This window comes from Callorhinus ursinus, unplaced genomic scaffold (assembly GCF_003265705.2).
Source record: "Callorhinus ursinus isolate GAN/ISIS: 27379988/994484 unplaced genomic scaffold, GSC_fseal_2.0 scaffold4, whole genome shotgun sequence".
NCBI lineage: Eukaryota > Metazoa > Chordata > Mammalia > Carnivora > Otariidae > Callorhinus > Callorhinus ursinus.
In genome coordinates this window covers 137,918,815-137,942,795 of record NW_027397066.1, presented here as the reverse complement: position 1 = coordinate 137,942,795, position 23,981 = coordinate 137,918,815, and positions in this window count along the sequence as shown.

Sequence of the window (23,981 nt, the reverse complement as noted above, 5' to 3'; positions counted from 1 at the left end):
CCACAGTGCCAGGTACTTAAAAAGTTTTTCAAAAAATATTTCTTAAACAAACACATGAATAAATAATAACTAAATTTCCTCCCTTCTCATTTATGATCATAAAGACTTTGCATCCTGAAACTTTTTGGAGACTCCTCCTCCTAAGTTCATATTTACCAAGATGTTTGATCTTTTTGTTATCTTATTTTCTCTTCTAAACTAAGCAAAGATGACATTTTCGATTTTAGAAACTTGCACATTTAGTCCTATAATTCAAACAAATAGCAAACTTTTCACATGGTGAAGGTTCATATGAATTCAAATTCTACCTAATAATGACTTTCCGTTAACTGAACAAAGAAAATAATTCTAAAACCAACTTTTAACATACATTGGAAAATATCATCATCTTTCCTTACCCAAACCTGGAATTTTAATTTTAATTTAATACTGTTAAAAGAATGTTCACCCTGGCTAGCAGGGCTAAATACCTGAAAACTGAGAACAATTCATATAGCCCATATGCTTTTCTGCTTCGGGGGACTAATGGGAAATTTTGTCTTTCTCCACTTAGGTGCTATGGAAACAAATTGCTACTTGAGAACAGCCTTAATACATAGGTGCTTCTTTGTCAGCACATTTGTTGAGATGGCCATGTCTAAGATTCTCACTCAGCTGTGAGGCCGCTGATTCCTTATCTTTACATAAATAATGAACTGAATATAAAATTCTTTTTTATCCATAGACGTCGATGAACTAATAGTAAAGCCTAGGGTCAACAACAGATCCAGAGTGATGCAGGAAGAAATGAATGGGCACACTAAATACCAACTATGGAACCACTGGGTTTTCTTAAACCCAAGAACAAAAATCAATCAATTGTTTTAGTACAAGAGCATCATGACGATGTATTCTATAAATTTAGAGTAAAATAATAGCTAGAAGTTTTAAACACTCAGCATATGCCAAGTACTATGTCAAATATTTAAGTACCTGTGAGGGTGCGTGACTAATAGGACCACTTCACGTAAGAGGAAACCAAAGTTCAAGTTATAAAATTTGAGCCCCACCCCGAGTAACAAGTGGAGCAAGAATCAAGCCAAGGTCTGTCCATTGCTACTAAACTGTGAGCTGACCCTATGATAGACTTTTAGAAATACTTGATTTTTCTCTCTTTCCAAGTTAAATTATTAGGGCATGGTATTACCATTCACCTTCTTTCTGATTTTGGCTGTAGAAAGAAATGAAGAAAAGTCGAGGGAAAACGGCCATTAGGATTATATGTATCTCCAATTCCCTTCCGAATTAGAGAATTCTGCTTGAAAATGCAATCTGATTATAGGTATTAGTGTTATTTCTTTACTGTTAGCTGGATATTCCCACCCCTTTCCTATTCCACAAAATGTTGCCTTTTCCAGAATGTCATAAAGAAGCATACCTTGTTTTATTGCACTTTATTGTGTTTCGCAGACATGGTGTATTTTTACAAATCAAAGTTTTGTGGTAACCTGGTGTTAAGCAAGTCTATTGGTGCCATTTTTCCAACAGCATTTGCTTACTTCGTGTCTCTGTGTTGCATTTTGGTAATTCTCACAATATTTCAAATATCTGTGCAGTGCTCGAAATTCTTCCAGGGAAGCCTGCTGTATTAATGCTCATATGGATTCACTGGATATGCACAAAATATCCCCCCAGAGACAAAGGCACTGATCTATAGACCTGTATTGATGTCAGGCTTTGCATTTATGTCTTACACTCCTAAGGGAGATAGAAGAGAAAGATTTGTTGATTAAATTGCCTCTTGGGAATGTTGCATTAAAATATGTGTATGACTCAAGGTCTGTTACCAGATGCTTTTATTTCTACATTAACTCATGATATTACAAATGAGTAAACTGATGCCCATAGGAATTGAAACCCAAATTTATTTGATTGCAAAATCCATGGATTGTTCTTTTATACCTCTATACCAGCAAGCATTGGAATGAAATCATAAAGTTTAATTATTTTGTTTATTTTTCATGCAATCCGTATTACTCATTGAAAAGCGAGGAAAAGTAATCAAGCAAAATATTGTGATTTTCCCAAATGGCCAAAAAAAAAAAAGTGTGACTTGTTTTTCTTTCTTTTTTTTTTAATTAAGTTGTGCTAGTAGTTTTGGCCTCTACTTTTTAATTTTCTTTTTTATCTTGAGCTTTAGTATTTTATAGCTTTTAAAATTTAGTGAAATGAGTAAGCACCCATATCAAGCATTTTCCCTCATTCCATTAGTTTTGTTTTATTGATTATTTCCTTTTGAAACACTACTGTTCATGCATTCCTTCTAGGTAATCTTAATAGACTTAAATGCAATGCTTGTAATGACCTCCCTGGGCCTCAGTTCTCTTATTTGCAACATGAGGAAATTAGACTAAATATCTGTATCTTATATAGATATATCTACTATATATAAATCTATATTTAGACTAAATAATTTCTATCTTATATCTAAGATAGACATAAGCTCCAAAATTATGTTATTCCATTAAGTAAATCTAAGAATAAGTTAATAGAAAGGAGATACCTGGTTAGGGACTGTTTGCAGGTAAAATGTTCTACCTGTAACAGGTCTTCTCAGAGGAGGTATCTTGAAAAATCAGGAGAGACATGGTATAGCAAAGTAAGAGAGAAGCCTGTGCCATACATAAGGACAGACTGGGGAAAGATGCAGATGCTAAAATGCATGACCAAAGGGAAACAAGTTGGGCTGGAACAGAAGACTGAGGAAGACTGGGGAAGTCAGGGGTATAGAGGAGCCAACAAAGGGAATGCACCTGAGTTTCCAAATAGACAATATTTTTAAAGGTCATATAAAAGACATTTTGAAGCTGGGAACATAATAAGATATTTAGAAATATATTTGGGTATGAATGAAGTTGGGGAGAGGAAAGCAAATTGCCCCCCAACTAACAGACTGCATGCAAAATGGAATTCAGGTGTAAGATGGCCTATACTGAGCATGGGATCACAGAGGCCAGAAGATTGTGCTGAGGTTCAAGGAAATAGTGAAAATCAGTGTTAGTAAGTATTAAAAGGAAGACAGTGATCTGTCTTTCCAATAAAAGGTTTGAATTGGAAAACATTCAATTAAAAGTACTAATACAAAATGACAAACAACAATAACAAAAAGCAACCTCATTCTGAATGAAGGAAAGGGGGCCATGGGGGAAGAAATCCTTTGTCATCAATGACTAGCAGTATGAATTATTTCAGAGAGGCTAATAGTTAGTTACCAAGTGAGCACTTAGAACCCCACAACAAGCCGTAAGTTAGATAGTGCTCTTATTTTAGATAAGGAAGCTGCAGCTCACAAAGACTACATAGCATCCCCCAAAATCACAGTTAGTCATTTGCAAAAGCTGAATTTAATCCCACATCTGGGTGACTCCAAAATATGTCTGCTTAAACACTGAATACTTCCCACTAGCAGGCAAATGGAAGTTTTAAAGATTGTATACATGGCTTTCAGCTTGAGCACATCCATACAACTAGACTTTTTTTTAAGGACATATTATTTTTCTATTTAAGTACTATTTTTTTTTTTTTTTTTACTTTTGAGAGAGAGAGAGAGAGCGAGTGCAAGAGCGAGAGCAGATGGAGGAGCAGAGGGAGAGGGACAAGCAGACTCCACGCTAAGTGCGGAGCCCAACCCAGGGCTTGATCCCACGACCCTGAGATCATGACTGGAACTGAAACCAAGAATCAGACACTTAACCATCTGAGCCCCCCAGGCACCCCATAAGTACTTTCTTAAGAGAAAGATTGTACCTGAATATAAATAAATCATGTATTAAAAATATAAAAATCACAGCTTGAATGAAATTATAATTTATAATTAAATATACTTAGATAATACTCTAAGTGCCTCAACATTACTAGAGTGTCTTCAAAGAAGTCACTCAAATAAGTAAAACAAGGCGAAAATCAAGTAAGCTAATACACTAGAAACTGTGGCTCTCAGCATACGGTAGAATTAGTTCAGTTCCATTCAACTAATATTTGAGTAATCTAAATAGTGCCCAGTTCTCTGGAAGATGCTGGTAAGAAAACAAGACTGCCCTTAACTCTTGACAGATGTTAAATTCATGGAAGATATGTACAGAAATGTATCATTTTAACATACAGCAGGTGGTGAAGGTAACCCTAAACATATATTTACAATTTTCTGGGAGGTACTTAACTCAGTCAGACTGAAGGAAGCTTCTTAAAGACATCTAAATGAAGCCTTGAAAGTGAGCAAGAGCATTAGCTGTGTTAAGGCCCACTACCACATGACAGGAAGAATTACAAAGACTCTTAATCCGGCCAAGTCATATAGCATACAACAATTATTAGAATTTTTTTGCTTTTTGTTCTTTGCCTATGTTATGCATAATTTATACATTCAAAACAAAAGTTATTTTTAAACATTTAGTAAGAACAAATATTTTAGCTGAGGGAAGAGCTAACATTAATCAAATATAAGTCTTAATAAAATCTCAGCTAATGTTCATGTTGCTGGAATAATAAACATATTAAAGAATTATCCTTTTTTAAATTTAAATTCAATTATCCAATGAATAGTACACCATTAGTTTTTGATATAATGTTCAACGATTCATTAGTTGCACATAACACCCAGTGCTCATCACATCACGTGTCCTCCTTAATGCCCATCACCCAGTTACCCCATCCTCCCACCTCCCTTTCTGCAACCCCCAGTTTGTTTCCCGGAGTTAAGAGTCTCTCATGGTTTGGCTCCCTCTCTGATTTCTTCCCATTCAGTTTTCCCTCCCTTCCCCTATTGTCCTCTGAACTTGTTGGTTCCAAGTCCAATTGTTAGAGGATGTTTCTTCCCTGAATACAGCTGTTGGCACATGAGCAGCACCTAGGATAGCGCAGAAGACTCAGAAGTTTGTTAAATATATTTAGGTTGCTTAAGAAGATGTGGTCCTATTGTGGATATCTATGGTGTAAGTTAGAAATTTGAAAGCAATAGGTACATGTGACACCCAAGTGTACTTTCATTTGCTTTAGGCAGAAATTTGTGTTTATTTAAACAATCAGCTTTAGGAACAAGAGCCATTTTATTAGGATGAAGAGGCTCTCTTGGAGACCTCTTTGGGTATGCAGCTAGTTATTATTTTTAACTATACTGACTAACTTTTGTTTGACAAGGCTATTCCATTGCAGTTTGCTGTTCAAGTCACTTTCGCTATTAAATAATAACCAAGTAAACTAAGTGGAGATCAAGTGGGCATAACCTACAAGTGAGTTGCACTAGGTAGACCCAGTAGTATGGTTGACTTGATACTAAGGCTAAAGAAATATCATTGTCTTCTCCTTCCATTGCTATTTATGTTACCTGACAAATGACCACACACACAAGAAGACAGTATCCCTGAAGGAGCACAAAAGACCATTTTCAGTGTCACTTAAAGCCTGCCACTAAATCTCTTAAAGTTTGCCTTCATACCTTGTATTAAGTAAATTCACTACCCCTTGTTGCCTAGCCCTTCCCTAACCTGATAGGTCTCTAGCTGAAAATACTTCTATTTAAACAGTGTTTTGCAGGTCGTAAAACAGTTCTATATAATTTGCTTCTTTCAGATACTTTCAACAACTCTTTTTTTTTAATTTATTCATTTGAGAGAGAGAGAGACAGAGCACAAGCAGGGAGGGGGCAGAGGGAGAGGGAGAAGCGGATTCCCCGCTGAGCTGAGAGTCCCAGTGTGGGGCTCGATCCCAGAACATAGGCTAGTAAGTGATGGATCTGGCACTTGAAATCACCTTTTGACTATTTGGAGTAATTATCAACATAAATGATGATTGGAATCACATATTTTTTCATCAAAGTATACATGCTTAGCCTATATCTTAGACTTTCTGGGGACTAAGCGACCATAGGTAAATTTTGAAGGCTTCCATAACTTATTCTGATGTTGCACCCTTGGCTAAGATCCACTGCTTCCTCATTTGATTCTTTATTATACATATCTTCTCAAACTAGACTCAGATCACCAGAATCATTCATCATCTCTTAAAAATGACTTCTTGACTTCACTACATTTAAACATGTTACATGGATTCTGACCATGCAAACCATTAATAATTTACCATTAATAATTATGAAACTTGACTAAGAGATACCTAGTTTTTACTATCCTGTAATACCCTCAATATGTTTTATATTGTAATTACTTTAAACATTTTAAGCATGTACAAAGTTATATCAATTAAGATAATATTGGTACAGAAATAGATAAATACATAAACAATGGCACAAGAGAGTCTGGGAAAAAATATCCACATTTTTATTAAATGAGTATATGTCAATTCTTTATAATTATCATTGTTGTTGCTATTGTTGTTGTTATTGACAGAAGTTATTCTAAAGAGTAATGAGTGAGTCCCTATTTCTCAATACAGTTACTTGTATGAAAAATGGCACCCTCCTCCCCCAAAAGAAATTGCACCCTACCTCAGACCATACAAAGAGCCACAGCTCCAGGTAGATTATAGACTTATATGTGAAAGAAAAAATTTTTCTTCTAAAGCTTTTAGAAGATACTATAATGGACTACCTTCATAACCTTAGGGTTAGGGAAAGATTTCCTTCTTAAATGAGACCAAAAAAAGCATGTTCAAGAAAGAAATTAGTAAATTTGACTACATTAAAATAAGAACTCTTGTCCATTAAAAGACATAATTATAACAGAGTGAAAATACAAGCCACAGAATGGAAAAAAATGTTTGTAAGTTATACCAAAGTACTGGTATCCAATTGGGAAAACTGGAAAAGAATGGAACTGAACCCCTATCTATGCCATACACAAAAAAATCAACTGAAAATAGGTGAAAGACTTGAATATAAGACCTGAAATTGTAAAACAATTAAAAGAAAATATACTGGGTATGATCCTTGACATTGGTCTTGGCAATGATTTTTTGGATCTGACACCAAAAGCAAAGGTAATAACAGCAAAGATAAGATGATGTGAGGAGCACTGGGTGTTATACACAACTGACAAATTATTGAACACTACATCTGAAACTAATGATGTACTATATGTTGGCTAATTGAATTTAAATTAAAAAAAGCAAAGATAAACAAGTGGGACTGCATCAAACTAAACAGCTTCTGCACAGCTTCTGCAAACAACAAAATGAAAAGGCAACCTATGGAATGGGAGGAAATATTTGCACACTCTATATCTGATAAGGGGTTAATGTTCAAAATACATAAGGAACTCCTACAACTCGATACCATAAAAATAGTAACAAAAACCAAATAACCCAATTGAAAACTGGGCAAAGGACTTAAATACACATTTTCCCAAAGAAGGCATTCAGATGGCCAACAGGTACATGAAAACGTGCTCAGTGTCACTAATCATCAGGGAAATGTAAGTCAAAATCCCAATGAAATATCACCTCACATCTGTTAGAATGGTTGTTGTCGAAAAGATAAGAGATAACAAGTGTTAGTGAAGATATAGAGAAAATGGAACCCTTGTTGGTGAGAAAGAAAACTGGTGCAGCCACTGTGGAAAATAGTATGGAGATTCCTCAAAAAATTAAAAATAGAACTACCATCCGATCCGGCAATCCCACTTCTGGGTATACATCCAAAGGAAATGAAATAAGTAGCTTGTACCTGCACTCCCATGTTCACTGCAACATTATTCACAATAGCCAAATATGGAAACTTAAGCATTCATCAACAGATAAATGAATTTTTTAAATGCGGTACACACACATACACACACATATAGGAATATTATTCAGCCTTGAATGCAACTACATGGATAAACCTGGAGGGCATTATATGCTAAGTGAAATAAGCCAGAGAAAGACAAATTCTTCGTGGTATCACTCACATGGGGAATCTAAAAAAGAAAGTAGAATTCATAAAAACAGAGTAGAAAAGTGGTTGCCACTTTTCTGGGGGGTGGAGGAAATTCAAGAAGTTAGTAAAACGGCACATACTTTCAGTTATAAGATGAATTAAGTCTGAACATCTAATGTATAACATGGTGACTCTAATTGATAATACCATATCATATAATTCAAATTTGCTAAGAAAGTAGAACTTACATGTTTTGCCCCCCCAAAAGGTAGGGGCACCTGGGTGGCTCAGTCGGTTAAGCATCTGCCTTCGGCTCAGGTCATGATCCCAAGGTCCTGGGATGGAGCCCCGAGTGAGGCTCCACGCTCAGTGGAGAGTCTGCCTCTCCCTCTCCCTCTGCTCCTCCCTCTGCTCGTGCTCTTTTTCTCTCTCCCAAACAAATGAATAAAATCTTTTTTTTTAAAAAGGGTAAATATATGAGTTGATGGACATGTTAATTTCACAATGTATACACATATCAAATCATCACAATGTACACTTTAAATACCTTACAATTTTATTTCTCAATTATATCTCAATAAAACTTGGGGGGGACCTCCAAAGTACTGGTGTCCAGACTTAATAAAAAATACTATGAAGAAAGAAGGGGAAAAAAACCTCAGTAAAGAAATGGGCAAAATATTTGAACTTCACAAAAAAGGAAATTCAGATTGTTGTTAAACATATAAGAGGGGTTCAATGTCATTAGTAATCAGGAAAAGGTGAATTAAAACCACAATTAAATACCATTACACACCCATAAAATTGGCCAAAATGTGAATATTGTGAGTTGCATTACACTGCTGGTCGGGTGTAAATGGGTACAACCACTGTGGAAAACAATTTGGAATTATCTAGTAAAGTTGAAAAAAATGCATACTTTATCATGTTACAATTTCACCCCTAGAATAGAACTCATAAAGTCTCTTGCCCCTGTGGACCAGAATACTATATATGTAAAAGAATGTCTATAACATCATTGCTCTTAATTATCCTGAAGTATAAAGAAGCCAAATGTCCAAAGAGAGTAGAATGGATAATCATGGTATATTCATATACTGGAATATTTTACAGCAACAAAACTAAGTAAACTCTGGTTCAATTCCAAATTTCCCACAGACAATATTAAATAAACGAAACTAGACAAAAATAATACATTTTGTCTGATACCATTCATATGAAGTTCCCAAAACCCCCAAATAAACTACATTTTTAGGGATGCACACGTATTTGGGGAAACCATAGAGAAAGTGTTACTATAAAATCAGGGCCATGGTCACCTCAAGCAGACAGGAAAGGAATGGCATCTGGAAGAGACACAGTGAGGTAGAGAACTCAAAGGGCAGCAGGTTTTATTTCTCATTCTGGGCGTTCTCCTTATAATTACTCATTATGCTCTCCAATTAAGCTTTATGCAATTTTCTGTATGTGTGTTATAGTTCACAATTTTGAAAAAGCTTTAAAAAGCTTGCTTAAGCAGAAAACCTCGCATAAATACCATCAAATTTGAGCATGATGAGAATATGGGGTTAGGAATTGAAACAGGTAAATCATCTTAGTTTGGTTTACGCCGAAATGGTATAAACATGTCTGATTGTTGGAACCCACCAAATGTGGTTTTTTTGGTTTTTTGTTTTTTTTTTTTAATTGTCATGTGGTAGGGAGTGGCTCATGAGTCTGGAGCTGCTTTTTTTCAGTTACAATAAAACATTTCAGACAATCTCTAGAAATCAGAGAATGACAATACAGCTTGGCTGCTGGTGAAACTAACAATGAAGTGCCTGCAAGCAAAGCATGGTGAGTGAAATTTTAATTAATCAGCATGTTTATTTTAGTATGAATGTCACTCCCACCACTTCCTGTGTCCAGAGTCTATTATTCATATTTCTATGGGTAACATATCTTCCTGCCAAGGCCCTGCTCCTTTCTTTCTTTATTATTTTGGGTATTCAGCAAAGCGTTGTTATTTAGCTCTGGCTGATTCTCAGAAGAATCTGATAAAAAGGATAAACCAATGGATTCTTATTAAAATACAAAAAATAAAACCACGGGCAAGCATAGCAACAGATTTGGTCATAAAACCAGGAGCACACTATGTCAGGATTAAAACGTATTTACACGTTAAATGAGAACATTATGAACAAGCACAGAGAAAATAGAGCTATCACAGCAATGTAAATGGAAACCAGTCCTTATCTAATTTGACACTCACAGACTCCTTCACCCTTCACTATCCAGGGAAATAGAACTAAATTACAAATAGAGGTGTTCCATTTATCTCTTAACATCTGCCAAGTGCATTACATACATTATCTCCTTTAATTCTCACAAAATTTCATAAAATAAGCAATATTATGCTCCCCCTTCTATAGGGGAAAACACTGAGGCTTAGGGAAATGGAGTATTTTGCACACAGCAAGCCAGGGCTCATAAAAGGGTCAGAAGTCAATCCCAGGAGCCTGATTCCAGAGGCCACAATGAAACCATTATGTGATAAAAGATTACCTATTCTCTCCCATTAGTGAAGGATCCCAAGAGAACTTCCTGACACTTCTGGAAAGGCCCCGAATGCTCTTGTTTAATGATAATCACTAGAATAGTGCCTGGACAGCCTCCTTAACAGCCTAAAGAAATTATGGCAGATTTTAGAAGCACATAATTTATTCCTAGAAACCTTACCCATGGAGAGTTTGGCATAACTGATAAAGGATCAAGAACCATTTCTAGAAGTCTACATCAGTGAAAAGACTTTCAGTGATAAAGCCATCTCTAAGCGCAATGTCTCATCTGTAATGTCTGCCTTGACCCTTCTAGACTATGTTCCCACATTTCTGAGTCACTGCACTGTTCACATTATACTGCCATTTGTTTTCTTTCTCTCCACTCTACTAGATTTTGAGAACCAATAAAGGAAAGAACTCCAAATTCTTATATCCTCAGTACTTTGCACGGGATCTGGAATACAGCAAATGCAATAAATATTTCTAGAATCCAGGGTTAAGCAATAATGTAAATAGTGCTTATATTTACTAAGCACAGCTATGAGTTAGGTGCTGTAGGAGGTGATCTTTGTGTGTTATCTCACTATTCATCACAAGGATTTAATGAGGTGAAGTATTGGTGTTAGCCTTATCTTTAAGCATATAATTATAGGCTTAGGTTTAACTAAGAAATAACTTGCTCAGGATCACATTGGTAGTTAACAGTGAAGAAGCTAGAATCCAAATCCTGACTGCCTGATTCTGGAGACCTCCCTCTCAACACTGCTCTGTTCTCATGCTTCAAAATTAGTAACTTTTATTAGAAAGTCATATTTAACTAGTGGAATCCCCTTTTTTAATCACTTTATGGTAATCTTCACTGTTTAAGTTAGTATGTATAAATATTCCTCTTAAAATATCTTTATTTCCTAGATGGACGATTCCTTAAAAGTTAGACTCTTTGACCTCATTGTTTGTTTTTTCTGGAGTGCAAAGTCTGAAGAGCTGAGTAGTAAAGCAAGTTTCTGCTAATCGTGTATTAGATATTAAAATATAATGGCAGTGTGGTTGCAGAAAACACAAATTATTCTTCTGAAACAAAGTCCCTTCATTTTTAATGGGTCTGGTTGTCCTCCTATATAATCCCTATCTGTTTAAGGAAACATAGAAGGATACAAAGGAACCCTCCATTTTGAGAAAAGAAGAAAAGGATTCCTTTTAACCGTTTGGGAGGCTTCAAATACGAAACAGCCATTGGATAACTCTGGTTCCATCTAAGATTGGCCATTTTTGTTAAAGTTAGTTTTTTTTTAATACAGTATGCTTTTGTACTTTGTTTTTAATGAGAAATTTTAGGAGCATTACCAGAGCTATGGGAACAATTTTGCACTTCAAGCAAGAGCTTGGGGAAAACATCAAACCATGTAGTTGAAATAGATATAAAAAAAGAAACCATTCTGGAATTTTTCCAAAACTTGGTCACAGTAGTGTAAAACTTTGAGAAATATAAACTGGTTCTCTCTAAAGTGATAAAATTCACAATAAGCCTAAAGGCAATGCTCACCAAAAATTGCTTATCCATAGCAATTCATGGATTCTGAGGTTAAATTATTCCTGCGAATAAAACCAATGAAGTTACTGTCGGACGTTCAGGCCAAGGTTCAGCAACAGCTGCTGTTGTTTTTTTCTTCCATATTCCTTTTTACTTCCTGTTCAGTACATTGCATAAGAAAAATATAAGAAAATTAAGGACAGTTCTTAATTAGGAAGGACTAAATTAAGAGGGTCATTAGGAAGGCAGAAAATTAAACTGTTTACTCTGGGAGGTGGTGAATTTCCCACAGTTGGGGACATTGAAGCAGAGTCAACAACCACTGGTCAGGAGCTAGTAGGATATTGGGGCCTAGGTCTTTAGTACTCTTTTCCCAAATCTAAAGGTCTGTAATTCTCATCTTCATTTGTGCTCGTGGCTTGTACTTACCTGTTGTGAGGTCATCCTACCTCTCTTGACGTCCCTTTTTAAGGGCAGGATTTACTCTCAGTCCTTTGACTTCTGCTTGGCTGGAAATCACAACTCTGGGTCCAGGAGCATCTTTGCCAGAAGGCAGCTTGAAATGAAGGAGGGGAAAAAACTATCTCTGTGCCTGTTCTTAGAATTCTGCCCAGATTTCCCCCACCCCAGTCCTCCTTCAGTCCTGATCCACCTCTATAGCTATAAATAGAGCTAGCAAGAGGTGGGTTGGGATTCAAACCAAGGACTGGCTCCAAATCTCCTGTTCTTATTGCACCACACATCATCCACTATTCTAGATTTTTGGCAACTGAGCAGGGGAATTTCAATTTGTTGCTGCTCATGTCCTGGCAGAGCTCACAGCCTGGCAAAGGCTTCCTAGTCTGGAGCGTGCAATGGTCAAGGCCGTGGCCAAGCCAGACTGTCACGCTGGAAAAGATTCATTGACCCATCATCCAAGCTATCAATAATGTCTCAAGCATATCATCCGTATCCTTTCAAAGAATTAAAACTATGCTCCTGCTGATAACATTCCACACTAGGGACTGCTGGCTATAGAGTAGAATCTGGATGGCCTAGCTGAATTGGAGAAATCACAGAATTCTTGGATTAAACATAGAAAGTGGTTATTAGAGGCACCTGGGTGGCACAGTCACGCCTCCAACTCTTGGTTTCGGGTCAGATCATGATCTCAGGGCTGTGGGATCGGGCCCAACAATCAGCTCCCCTGCCAGTGATCGTTTCCTCGCAGAGCTGGGAGTCTGCTTGAGTTTCTTTCTGCAACCACCTGGTCACTGCCCCTACCCCCGGCATTTTCTCCCTAAAATAAATAAATAAATCTGAAGAAGAAAAAGAAAAAGTGTCTCAGCAGTCCTTGAATTTATAACATGCATTGTAGAGATGGGGAAATAGAGTTGCAGCAAGATCTAAGTAAGCATAATCTAGCTGATGCTACTGTCGGGTTTAGAGCTCCAGTTGCCCTTTCTGCAGCCTAGTCCTTCCACATCACGCAGTGGAGGGAGCTGAGGGTCAGTAACCCTCTCTGTGTGTTGGAGGGTACTCAGGCACTGCCTTTTCCACCAGACTCAAAGACCAACAATAATGATCAATTGAGCTGATAATATACTTGTCAGAAGATCGGGGTATACAGAGAAAATCACTCCAAACAATTGTAAAGCAGATAAGATCACAGAGCAGCTAGAGGAAGAGAAAATTGTAAGTTCAGAGTACATAGAATTCGAAACACCTGACTTCAGGCAGAAACATTCGCCAGGACTAATTCTACCATTAAAAAAAATGTTTTAACATACTTTTCAAATACTTCTTTTCTTTGCAGCAACTTTGTCTATAAAGATAGGATAAAATCTGGCTTTTGGACAAATGAGGATATACTTTAGCTAATGTTGAGAATATCTTAAGCAGTGCTAAATATGGCAGGAAGAGCACGCAGTAAGCCCCTTATTCAAGAACAGGATTTATCCTGTTAAAATGTCAATCACAATTTCAGCCACAAGTATAAGTTGGAAAGGCACATTAAATATGAAGAAATGAAGGATTTTTTTTCCTAAGGTTTAAAACAAACTCATGACATAGAACGTTGTACCAATGTCAAATTTCTAATTTTGATACGTATAATAATTATACAAGATGCAACCATTGGAGAAAACTTGATGAAAAGCAATTTCCAGTGAATCTATAATTATTTCCAAATAAAAAGACTTTAGAAACACTAACTCTTGAGGAAGTTAACTAATAAAAAATGCACACTCATTGCTCATCATTTCACGACCTATTAATATCATAATCCATTGTCCTTTGCTTCTGCTGTTACAAGCTTATTTTTTATTTAGCCTGTCAGGCACTATCAAAAATTCAAGGTAGACTCATTTCCAATATCATCATTACAAGCAATTCACTAAATAGCAAATGCATTTTTCCATTAATTCAGGCCATTATTTGTAAATTTAGACACCTAAACCTTCACATTGGCTCATTTTTTACTTTGCTTGATATTATTTATTGAAAAAAACTACATTAATCTCAAATTACAGGGAAAAAAGTCTCTGTATTGGTTCGTTTAAAGACTGCCAGTGCTGATACAATGCTTTTCGATGCTATATATTGTGACTAAATTTTGTTTCCATTGAGAGGGCAAAAAGCCTAATTTAAGAAATTTTTAATTTTATTAAATCTAAGTCCAAATGGATCATGATTCTGATATCAAATCCATAATGTTCATTTATTTAAAGACATTGATGTGTGCTTCTCATGGAACCTTGGAGTTGGAAGAGACCGTAAGGGTCATCTAACCCACACGCTACTCTTTATAGATGATGAACTGCAGGCTCAATAAGACAAAATGATTTGCTTTCTATGGCCACCAAACCTGGGGCATCTTTATCACTGTAAACCATTTGTAGCCAGATTTTGTTTGCCTGAATTAAAAATCACCTCTACCACTTGGCCGCTATATGACTTTGGGCAAGTGATTTACTCTCTGTGTGCCTTAGTTTCTCTATATGTGTCATGAGGATACTGACAGTGTAGTTGTTGAGGTCTTTCTAAAGTGGCTTAATACTTTTAATTCTAGATATGCTAGGTCTTAGCTGAGGTGATTTTATACTTGTAATTCTAGATATTCTTTTTTTTATGTTATGTTAATCACCATACATTACATCATTAGTTTTTGATGTAGTGTTCCAGGATTCATTGTTTGCGTATAACACCCAGTGCTCCCTTCAATATGTGTCCTCTTTAATACCCATCACCAGGCTAACCCATCCCCTCACCCCCTCCCCTCTAGAACCTTCAGTTTATTTCTCAGGGTCTACAGTCTCTCATGGTTCGTCTCCCCCTCTGATTTCCCCCCCTTCATCTAGATATTCTTTTCTATTTAAAAAAGCCATTATTTATCATATGGCACATTATGAATTCAAAATGGGATATGTATGTTGCAAGATTCATTACTATAGCCAACATTGCTCTTTCTGGATCTAACATCCACTTCTCTCCATTCAGACTCGAAGGCAAAGAGCACCCTGACCAACACTCGGCTTCTCCCTGTTGAGGTCAGGTAGACCTACAGGTCTTCTCAGAAACAATCTTCCTCTTGTTTTGGAGACAGTTTACAGCCTTTCCTGGGTATTTTGGTCTTCTCCAAGAACTTCCAATCTCAAGGTTCTTGCTCAACCCAGAAGGGACAGGCTATACCAGCAGCAACTACAATGGTCTGGACTTGGCTCTCATACTCTGACCTGTAGTCAGGCCCCAGCTGTTTCTTTCGGGTTTCATGTTAGTATTTAGACCAGAGTTGGGAGGAGGTCAGCAGAGTCATCTTCAAGTCATCATCTTCCTAGAATCTTCTAGTGATTCTTTTTTTTTCAATTTTATTTTATTCTGTTATATTAGTCACCATACAATACATCATTAGTTTTTGATGTAGTGATTCTTTTTTTTTTTATTAAAAGATTTTATTTATTTTTGACAGAGAGAGAGTATGTACAAGCAGGGGAAGCAGCAGGCAGAGGGAGAGGGAGAAGCAGGGTCCCCGCTGAGCCAGGAGCCCGATGTGGGGCTCCATCCCAAGACCCTGGGACCATGACCTGAGCTGAAGGCAGATGCTTAACCATCTGAGCCACCCAGGGGCCTCATGATGTAGTGATTCTTGATAAAGTGAGAAACTAAATTATTAATTGCTCAAATTCATTTCTCCTCAAGAAGATGAATTAATTGTTAATCATCCAGTTGCCTAGAAATTATTCTTAGTTCTTCTCTTTCTCTCATCTCCACTTTAAATCCATTGCTAAGGTCCATTAATTTTACCTTCATAGATCAAGTGAACACTATGCACTTTCTCCACTGCTGCCGCCATCTCTCTCTACTACTTCATTAGAGAGTTAGCCTTCTAACTAGTTTTCCTGATTCTTTGTTGTTCCTGCACCTTCAGTTCATCCTCCACACAAGAGCCTACAATAGCTTTTACATACAGATTGAATTATGCTTCCCCTCTGCTCCCTACATGTAGCATAAAATTTAAAATTCTTATCATGGACTATGAAGCCCTAAATAGTCTGACCCCTGCTTTTCTCTACAATCACATCTGGTACAACTCCTCCTCTCACTCACTATGCTTCAGTCACATAGACTCTAATTCAGTTTCTAGAACATTCTAAAGGTTTTCCTTTACTCATCTTAGGGTTTTTGCTCATGATTTTCCTTTGCTCTGGAGTATTCTTCCCTAAGCTCTTCCTATAGCAGCTTCCTTCTCAATCTGAAGTTCTCAGTTCAATGTCTCCTACTTGGGGAAGGCCTTTCCTGATCATTGTCAGTGAGTTTCCTTTCTGTTACTTTCTTAACTAAACACCCTGTTTATCTCTTTCATAGAATTTTACATTTTATAATTATTTATTTCATTGCCAATTTATTGTCTGTGTTTTATCTATCTATATGTTCCATGATAGCAAGGACCATGTATGTTTTGCTAATGATTTTATACCAGGTACCAAGCACATGATTGGTATCAATAAAAATTTATTAAATAGATAAATGTGGGTTAAAAAGGTATACAAGACATTTCCCAAACCCAAAGCATTGACTGTCTTAAAAAGAGATAAATTACGTATATAAATCACTGCAGCATAAATAAATATATACCAAACACCATATGAAAGACAAACTAAATGTCATGGGGATATAGGGAGTATGGAAAGACCTAAGGATCACATTAAAGTGTACTTGATGTTTGAACTGAACCTTAAACTTGATAGGCAGAGACAGGAAAGAAGGCATTAAAAGCAAAACAACTTAGATGGAGGTGGAAAAGTTCTATTAGGTATATGCAAGAAATAAAGCAGGAAGGACAGTAGAATTTATAGGGAGAAAAGAATAAACTGTGATCAAATCATAGGGAGATCTACATAGTGGGTTGAGGGGTTTGTACTTTGTTCAGTAGTACAGGGAAAACTATTTCAAATTTTTAACTGGTTAGTGACATTTAACAGGAAGTGTTAACTCAACAGGAGAGATTGGGAGAGGATAACATAGAGCAGCAGTGTTATAAAATTGCCTGGATGAGCATGGTGATACTGGGAATGAAAAATAATGGAAGGCAGAGATTCCATTCTGGCCTTCTTGAAATGGTAGAGTCCATGGAAGTACCTCTAGGGACGCCGAAGCCCTCAGCACATTATAGGTAAATAGTGTAGGCATATTTTTTGAGGGGGGAGGTCCTCAGCTTTTATCAGGAATCTCAATGGAGTCTCTAATCTCAAAATTTTAAGGAGGTTAGTTTACTTGACCCTGGTTTTCTTTCCTGGGACTACTCAGAAATGCTTATCCATTGCTTTAGTCTTTCCTGCTTTGTCTGAATCATTTGATAGGGTGAAACACTCAACTAAAATTTGTTAGAGTTAAAAAAAAAAAAAAACCTCATTGAACACACTTCTAGTGTATTTCAATTATATTCATTATTTTCCATTCAGAAGAGAGTATTTCTCTCCTCTCATTGATCTTTGCTTTTGAATCTAAGGCCAAGCATTCACAGTCGGTGGATTAAATATATCCACCCACTCTTTTAACTAACCTCCATCTGACCTTACTGAGATTTATAAATGTTATTTCTTTTTTTTTTAAATATTTTATTTATTTATTTGACAGACAGAGATAGAGCGAGAGAGGGAACACAAGCAGGGGGAGTGGGAGAGGGAGAAGCAGGTCTCCCGCCAAGCAGGGAGCCTGATGCAGGGCTCGATCCCAGGACCCTGGGATCATGACCTGAGCCGAAGGCAGACGCTTAACCGACTGAGCCACCCAGGCGCCCCTATAAATGTTATTTCATACCTCTAACACAAATTACCTCTTACAGGGCATATACAAATACTCCAGCCATACACCAAGATTATTTTTCTAATACCAAGATCAATGGATCCAAATAAACTTATAAACAAAGAAGTGAAATACTTTGAATGTCTACTCTGAAGCTCTTAACTCTTTTTTAAAAGATTTTATTTATTTATTTGAGATAGAGATCGAGAGAGAGAGCATGAGCCGGGGGGTGGGAGGTAGGTAGGGCAGAAGGAGAGGGAGAAGTAACCTCCCCACTGAGTGGGGAGCACAACACAGGACTCCATCCCAGGACCCCGGGATCATGACCTGAGCCAAAGACAGAGCCTTCACCAAATGAGCCATCCAGGTGCCCCTGAAACTCTTAACTCTTGTACGTTTTCAGGAATTGTTTATTTTTCACTAAGGGGATTGAATTAGTAATGGTATCTTGCAGTGCTTTTCCTAGTTGTAGATATTAGCCATGAAACCTATTTTCTCAGTGACTCAAGAGATATTTCAGAGATGTTGGTATTGATCTGATCTTGTAGTACATGTTCTGGAATGCCAGTCAGGTGATTTATCCAGTAAGACGTATAAGCACTCGTTCCATTCAGCAGCTATTGGCTGGTTGTTGACAGGTTTTGCCTCCACTAATGAGAACTCTTTCAGCCATGCCCTACCCATAGTGCAAGGAGTCCATGGGCCAAAGAACATGCCCACATGGGGTCCATGCTCCTCTTTCTATCCCACTCGCTGGGTACTTAGGACCCTGGAAATCCCTGCCCAAACAGACTCAAGTTTGCTTCCTTAGTAGAATGTAGTATAATTGCATAAAGATTCCATCAGTTTCTGTACTTTTGATAGAAGAGGTATGAAAGTCTCTAGCAGTAAAAATATTTGGATTGTGATTAAGTATGCATTAGATAAAAGCAATCAGTTTTTAGGAGAAACCCATTTATTATACTGAGACCAGTGAGAAATTTCTCCCTAAGGTCCTCTTAAAAAGGATATTGCATATTATAAGAAACAACAATTGCAACAGCATCCTTACAGTAAGTTTAGCAATGAGCATCATGAGATAGGTTCTCACAGTGTTCCTCACCGTAGAACATTGCTGTAATGCAGAAGTACAGGTAAATAAGGGCAGTTTCCCAAATACTTTTAATCTTATGGTGCAGGTACATCTCTTTATTAGTCTGGTGAGAGGAAAAAGATTACCTAGAGTAATAAATAAAATGTACATGCTTCAAGAATATTTCACAAATACTACTTTTAGGAATGATCTTCTGAAGGGCTGCCTATTTTAAATGTCCTTAAAATTAAGCCAAATGTCCCACATAAGTACAATTTTATAAAAAGCAGGAACAAAGTCTGCAAAAATCTTGGAAGTGAAAGGAAGGCTTTGTTTCTATTTGAGTCTTAACCACAAAGAGTTAGATTTGCAAATAGAGTTGTTAAGTTTCATTACCTCGAAATGTCTCTAAATTCTTAAAAACTTAAAAACAGAAGCCCAGCTTCTTTTATTTCTGTCTCATTTCTTTCTTAAGGACTACTGCAAAAGCCTCCACATGTACTCTTGGATTTCTTTCATTCATTGTCTAGCTTCAGGCAGAGTCATCTTTTCAAAATCCATATCTAATAGTGTCAAAGCCCTGCCCAAAGCCTTCCAGTAGAATGACCTCTGCTCTGGTGCAAATTTGTGCTCTCCAGAACCTCATCCTTTGCTACCTCACTCCTGTCACTGGTGGTCCATGCCCGTTTCACAGACACAATACCTTGGGTGCTCATTCCCATGGTTTCCTCAGTTTCTAATGCAGAATAATTAAACGAATGAATCTCTACCTTGAACCTTGAGATTGCCATTTCTTTCTCTTGATTCACTTCTGAACCAAGAAATTGGAGATTTTAAGACAAGATTTCTCCCCCACCAGTCTAGAATAAAATGATTTTCTAATAGTTAGGAAGAAGTTTTGAGAGATGCACCAATTTAGGAGATTTATAGTGAAGTGTTTCGGGATTTAGAAGAACAAACAAAAGTCACAAACCACTAGTCTATACCCAGTTAGTACCCGGATACGTGAAGAAGCAGGCCCATTCATGGAGAAATATATTTTTTTAAGATTTTATTTATTTATTTGAAATAGAGAGGAGGAGGAGGAACAGAGGGAGAGGGACAAGCAGACTCCATGCTGAGCCCGGGACTCAATCCCATGACCCTAAGATCATGACTTGAGCCGAAATCAAGAGTCGGTCGCTTAACTAACTGAGGCAGCCAGGTGCCCCATGAAGAAATAATTCTGTTGCCAAATCTCTTACCCAGTGTGAGGTTCTGAAACTCTGCGAGTGACTACCAGTATCCAAAATATCTGTCCATTTATTGTGGAAAGAACAAGTGGTAATGATGAATGGTGGAAATAGAATTCAGTGCTTGGTCAGAAAGATTACTGAATGAAAGTAAAACTTAAGCATCTCCAAAGATACAATTATCTTTTAGTTTAGGTAAGAGATGCCCAGTTTTTAAATTTATGATTGAGTTTCATGTAAATGTGCAAGTCCCATATCTGCAAATTAAGTATTTTTGTGTTCTTCTTCTAGAATATTACTAGAGCTACCCCTCTGAGGAAAACAGGTTTTATCTTTTTTTTACATTTTTTTGGTATAATTGAGATTCCCATGCAGCTTTGAAAAATAATACAAAGATGTCCCACATAACCTTTATTCAATATCCCCCATCATAGTATTTGTCATAACTATTGTACAGTATCATAACCAGAAAACTGACATTGCAAGAATCCATCGACCTTATTCATATTTTTACATGCAGTAAAATTTTACATGCACTTGTTTGTGTAGGGGTGTGTGTGTGTGTGTGTGTTCAACCCTATATATCATTTCATTGCATGTGTAGATTGGTGTGACCACCACCACAGCCAAGATACAGAATAGTCCCATCACGCAGTACCTTTTATAACTTCCACTTACTTGCTTCCACTCTCCCCTATCCCACCTGTACCCCCTGGCTGCCACAATCTGCTCTCCATTTCTATAATTTTTTTTTACTTCAAGATTATTACATAAATGGAAGCCTACAGTATGTAACCATTTAGGATTAAGTTTTTTAATCAGCATAACTTCCTGGAGATTCATCCAGGGAGTTTTGTGTACTAAATAGTTTATTCTTTTTTATCATAGAGTAGTATTTGCTAGCACGATGTATCACAGTTTCTTTAACCATTCGTCTACTTTAGGATGAGTTGTTTCCTATTTTTGGTTAGTATAAATAAAGCTGCTGAACATTTGTGTATAGGTTTTCCACATAAACATAACTTTCTATTTCTTTGGAGTAAATGCCCAAGAGTGCAACTGGTAGGTTGCATGTTAGTTACATGTTTAGTTTTATAAGAAACTGCCACACTGTTTTCCAGATTGGCTATACCTCACGCCAGCACTGTACAAACGATCTAGGCTCCCTGCATCCTGACCAGCATTTGATGTTGTCATTATTTTTTATTTTAACCATCTTGACACGAGTGTAGGTTTTAATTTGCATTTCCCTAATGCTAAAGAAGATGAATACCTTTCAACATGCTTATTTGCCACTTGGATATCTTTAACTGTGAAATGTCTTTTCATGTCCTTGCCCATTTTCTAATTGGATCATTTGTTTTTGATTGTTGATTTTTGAGTTCTTTATGTATTTTGGATATTAGCCGTTTGTCAGATATGTGATCTGCAAATATTTTTTCCTAGTCTTAGCTTGTCTTTTCATTCTCTTAAGAAAGTATTTTGCACAAAGTTTTCAATCTTGATAAGGTCCAATTTTTCCTTTTATGGATTGTGCTTTTAATGACAAGTCTAAGAATTTTTTTCCCTAGCATTTGAAGATTTTTTTCTTTTATTATCTAAAAAATTTGTACTTTTATGTTTTAAATTTATGTCTGTGGTCTATTTTGAGTTAGTTTTTTGTATAAAGTGTGAGGTTTCAGTCAATATCCTTTTTTTTTCTTATGAATGTATAATTGTTCCAACATTGTTTTTTTTTAATTTTTTAAAGATTTTTATTTATTTATTTAATTGACAGAGAGAGAGAGAGAGAGATAGCGTGAGAGGCAACACAAGCAGTGGGAGTGGGAGAGGGAGAAGCAGGCTTCTGGCTGAGCAGGGAGCCTGATGCGGGGCTCGATCCCAGGACTCTGGGATCATGACCTGAGCCGAAGGCAGTTGCTTAACCAGCTGAGCCACCCAGGCGCCCCTCAACATTGTTTTTTAAAAAGACTATTCTTCCTCCACTGAATTGTTTTGCACCTTTTCCAAAAATAAGTGGGGCCTATTAGTGTGGGTTCATTTATGGATTCTGCATTCTATCTCATTGATTTAGATGTCTATCATTTCACCAATACCACAGTCTTGATTACTGTTGCTTTATAGTAAGCCTTAACAATAAGGTATCAAGATTCCTCCTACTTTATTCTTCTTTTTCAAGATTGAATTGGCTATGCCGGGCATCTACTAGTCAATGTAAGTTTTAGAATAAGCTCACCTATATTATTATAGATTTTCACTTGCTGAGAATATTTAAAAGTAATGGTTAAGTAAAATAGTGCCTTTCTTCCTTTGTATAGTTTTTATTGTCAAATAGAAGATTATTGTAACTAAGTATAGCAATCACCTTCATTAAAACAAAACTTGTGCTATTATTACTATAGATCTGCCATTAAGAATAAAACATTCAGGACCATGTAAAATTTTGGTAGTGTCATATATATATATATATGGTGCTACTTGTCTGAGAAAAATTTGATACAGAAAAGACTTATCGTGGAATCTCGTTTTGACCCCATGTGCACACATCATTCTTAGAAAAGCATAGCGAAACTTGGTACAAGAACATAGTTATCTGCATCTGTCATTTTCTGTTTTGGTGGCCTTGGGACAGGAATGCTGTCATCTGAGGTATCCTGCCTTTCTTTGACCTTGGCTAAAGAACAAGCTCTCCAGTCTATAGTTGAGATGAGATCCTTTGGGTTTCCTGTTTTGTCATTGCCACAATGCTGCTGTGTCCACCCTGGAGAACAACTTGACAACTTTTTTTTTTTTTTTTAAGTCACATCACAAGTATATCTTCTCCAAACAATTCCTTTCCCTGATTGCTTTTAGTCCTGTTGGTGCATAAACCCTATTTAGAGCCTATAGTAGATAATTTGTGTGGTTTCCCCTCAGTCTATTGCCACACTTTGCTGAAAGCTGCCATGTTTTTATGTGACCCTAGTCTTCCCAAACCTGCCAGAGATGGATGGACCAGAGATGAATGCATGACCTTAGCTCTTCCTAATCTTTCTTCCCCAGGAGCTTGGAATCTGATTCAGAGCATGTCAGTCACCCCGAGGGCATAACAACCTGGCGGCCAAGGCTGTCACCGTGTGAAAGTCATCCTTAGCCAACACACCTGGAATCCATTTAGACCAATTTTCTGTGAGGCTAAAGATGAATACTAAGTTTGTATTTTACCAATGGAAAAATGCACTAGAACATAGGCGAAGCCAGGGGTATGTCTCTTATGTATCAATTAGCCTCTAAAGTAGAGGGAAAAAAGAAAAAGATATCTGAACATGTGAACATGGAGAAGCATAAATTATTTCTGGCAAAAATACCCTAAGGATATATTTCCAAATTGATAAGTGTGGGTGGTTTCCTAGAAGCAAATTGTACTACATGGTCAGTTTTTTTCCTTGTTTTTATGCTGTTTTCTCCAAAAGATGTATCTAGTTGTTATGCATCCTAT